The 3394-nt window shown below is 41.5% G+C and overlaps 1 protein-coding gene across 1 annotated transcript in view; it reads right to left on the minus strand.

Annotated features, from left to right (window-relative positions):
* SLC45A4 (solute carrier family 45 member 4) overlaps window positions 1-3394 on the minus strand; it is a 65465-nt gene that overhangs the window by 60944 nt on the left and 1127 nt on the right. The window lies entirely within an intron of this gene.

Here is a 3394-nt window from a genome sequence, read left to right on the forward strand (position 1 = left end):
CCCCCCCCCCCCCCCCCCCCCCCAACAGTTTAAATTTTCTCTTAGGGCTTTACTTCATCCCTAGATCTGCCAGAACTGCAGATGTGAGACTCAAAGACCTAAACCTTGGATTCTTTAGTGAACTTGACCAAGCTCTAGATCCCACTCCAGAGACAGCACGACATATCCCAACTACCACATCAACCAGATAGTTTCACACATCAAATAGTCTCACCCCACTCTCCAGCCCCACTCTCAGGAGGTCTCCATGCATTATAGCAGTGCCCCTTAGATATGCTGAACTAAGCCGTCATTGACATTAGCCAATGTTACCCACGATTCCACAGTTCTTCTGATGTTTACACAAGGCAGCACAACCTCATTATAACAACCCCTGTTTACAATAAACCATGACAAACAAGCTATTTCAATATTGTGAATCAGCAAATTGACTAACCCTGTTATAGTAAACAGCCTCTTTTAATTAACTTTGCACCTGATCCCATGGAGGTTCATTAGAACAAGGCTGCACCATTCTCTGAATATACAATCTGTCAGACAAGTCACTCGAGCAGCAGCTCTCAAGCAACAGGGCTGTAACCTCAAATAGACTTGTCTGGCCTTTCATTACCCAGAACGGGCTCCGAATTGCAGCATGGCTGCATAGGGCCATGAGTCAAACTGGGGCTGTGGCCCCAAATTGAGAGATTAGGAAATTGCTGCATTAGGAGTCAGTTTTAAGGCTTTGCTCTTTTGACCCTTGCGTATACAGGTTTTTTCAATAACGATTAAAGGGGGGCATTATGCTTTTCCTGCAACAACTTTGAATAGAAGAGTTGCCCATTAAGAAGCAGCTTTTGAAGGTTAATGCTCAAATATTTGTCTTCTGATAGCCTTGATTTTGGACCCAACCAGGTGCCTAGTGCCTCTCTTCCTTCACACTAAGATAGATAATATCCTTAGATCATGTTCTGCCCAAGATTTAAGAGACAAGGGCCTACAGAAAAGAAAGTAGTCTAAAGCTGTGTCTAGTTTCAACAGCTGGATAAGCTTTATGAAAAAAGCATTATTTCCATCACCAAGTCAGGCTTCTTGAGTTTTATTCTACCAGTTATGCTGATTTCAGCAAGGCTTTCAGGATTTACCTCCTGAAGCTAATGAGAACAGGGTGCTGCAAGCTTTTGACAGGTGCCATGAGGTGTGAGCAGATAAGCAGAGGCTCAGGCTTGTCCTAGCCCCACCAAAGTAGGTAAGCACAGTAATAAATCAGTTTTAAAGTTTTTGAAATGGGGTGCTGGCTCAAAATCATGAGTTATGGAGGAGTGCCTCAAGTCCAACGAGGGGGTGCCTTGAGTCTAAAAAAGGCTGAGAACCACTGAACTAGACCATAAAAGTACATCTGATGCTACTGAATATTTAAAGTCTACTAAAGTTAAACAGTCCTAAATTACTCCTTATTTGGATATGAAGTTAAGCAAGCCAAGGAGGAAATTAGCTTTCTTTAACTTAATTTTCAATTGAAATTATTCCTCAATTTTTGGTGAATGAAGAATGAATTATGGTTTTCTAAAGCTTTCCATTCTGCAGGTTTCCTGTCATTGTCTATCACAATGTTATTTTGCAAGTTACCCGTACACTAGGTTCTTTGAAAATGGTGTGAACAGGCTCCTGCCCCAAAACCAGAGTCACATTCCCTTTGTGTTTAAAAAATCAGCCCCAAATCCTGTCCTGTGGACAATCTATTTTGTGCGCACTCAGTTAGGAAACAAGTCGGCCTCCCAAAGCATAATGCTGGGAAGGGATTCAGTTCGAGAAGGCCCTAGACTTAAAAAACAAAGTTGAACACACAACTCCAAATTCAGGACCGAGGCTGCGCATGTGTCTGGGGCTTTAGAGCACATATGCACCATGGCCAATTTTTCACCCTGGCAAAGGCCTAGAGGATGGCTCTCCATCCACCATAACCTCAGGGAGGTTTCTGCCTTTTCCCTGGTCCCATTAATGTTTTATTAGTTTGCTTTTAGCCCTGCTCTTCTGACAGTGTTACTGCTTCAAAAAGATTGAGAACTCTAAAGGGATAATATTATTTATTTTAAATACCTGCAGACTGAACCTTCCTAGCAGGTATTTTTCACAGCAGAGAGGTAACCTAATTTAATCTGGTTTCAAAGCCAATACAGCTGAATATTTTACATCCCAGTGTTCAGCAGCTCCACTATAAAACCCAGAAAGTTATTACTTCTAGTCCTCAAATTATTGGAGGTCTTAGATCTTTTGGTAACAAGCCATAATATGCTCCACATGCACGTAAATCTGGAGATCGAGTGAAAAGGTAAGCCAATGCAAAGATACAGCAGCTGGCTTGTGCTGGGAACAAATGCTTTGTGAGTTTTAGATGTTAGATTAAAACAATCAATCCTAAAATATCTGGGACTATGTTGCCCAAGAAATCATTGCCGTCCTCCCAGCACTACTGTAGTTTGGAGGCTCAGCTTGGGGCCTCAGTTTAAGGCACTGACAGCAGCTGCTGGCGAGAAAGTTATGAAGCTCTCTCTATTGAGGAATTTGTTGGGTTTTCTTCCTCCTTTTGATCTCCTACAGCTTGAACTTATTCAACTTATACATATGTTGCAAAGTCCACCTTCTCCTTTGGGAGCTATAAAAGCAGCATGCCGAGGGCAAAAGCAGACATCATTTTATGACCTGGGTTTTAGTCTCCAACATGTGGACCTGCTGACTATGGAATGGGTTAAGTTTGTCCTTTCATTTGTGGTGCATTAAAATATTATGAAGAGTTACCTAGAACCTCCAGTTTTCATGCTTTTAAAAACCTTAATAGCCGAGGACTCAGAGGCTAGAGAAAAGGCAACCAAATTTAAACATGGCCAAGTATCAACTAGTATCATCTAGTAAACAGCTAATGTTTTGAAAATTGGTATTGAGAATTGCCAGTAAGGTATTCCGAGATTGCTTAGGAAAAGCATATAAAAAACCAAAACAACCCTCTCTCTGCTCCAAGGGGATTGCAGTCAAAGAGATACAGACCTAGCAGTGTTCATTATATTCCAAAGCAGTGTATGGACAAATCTGACTTTGCTTCCTTGCTATAATTGGGTTGAGAGATATCTGAGTTAGGCAAGTGCTCCTGAGTGCCTGTGAATTAATAAATATTCAGGCGATACCAGATACTGGAATGGAGGGAAGACTGAATGCTTAGCTCAAAATTAAGATTTTTCTCTAATTCAGATATTTCTAAGGCCCACCTAATCCAAGGTGGTGTTCCTGTATCACTCGGAGAAAGATAAGGGGAGAAGGCAAGATGCATCCGAGTAAGGCCCAGAAGATGCTGCAGAGATGCTGGAGTTTGAAATGAAAAAAAAAAAAAAACGAGTCATGTTGCGATAGTTAAATAAAT

The sequence above is a fragment of the Gavialis gangeticus genome, unplaced genomic scaffold (assembly GCF_001723915.1).
Source record: "Gavialis gangeticus isolate Ggan-Ray unplaced genomic scaffold, GavGan_comp1, whole genome shotgun sequence".
Taxonomy (NCBI): Eukaryota; Metazoa; Chordata; order Crocodylia; family Gavialidae; genus Gavialis; species Gavialis gangeticus.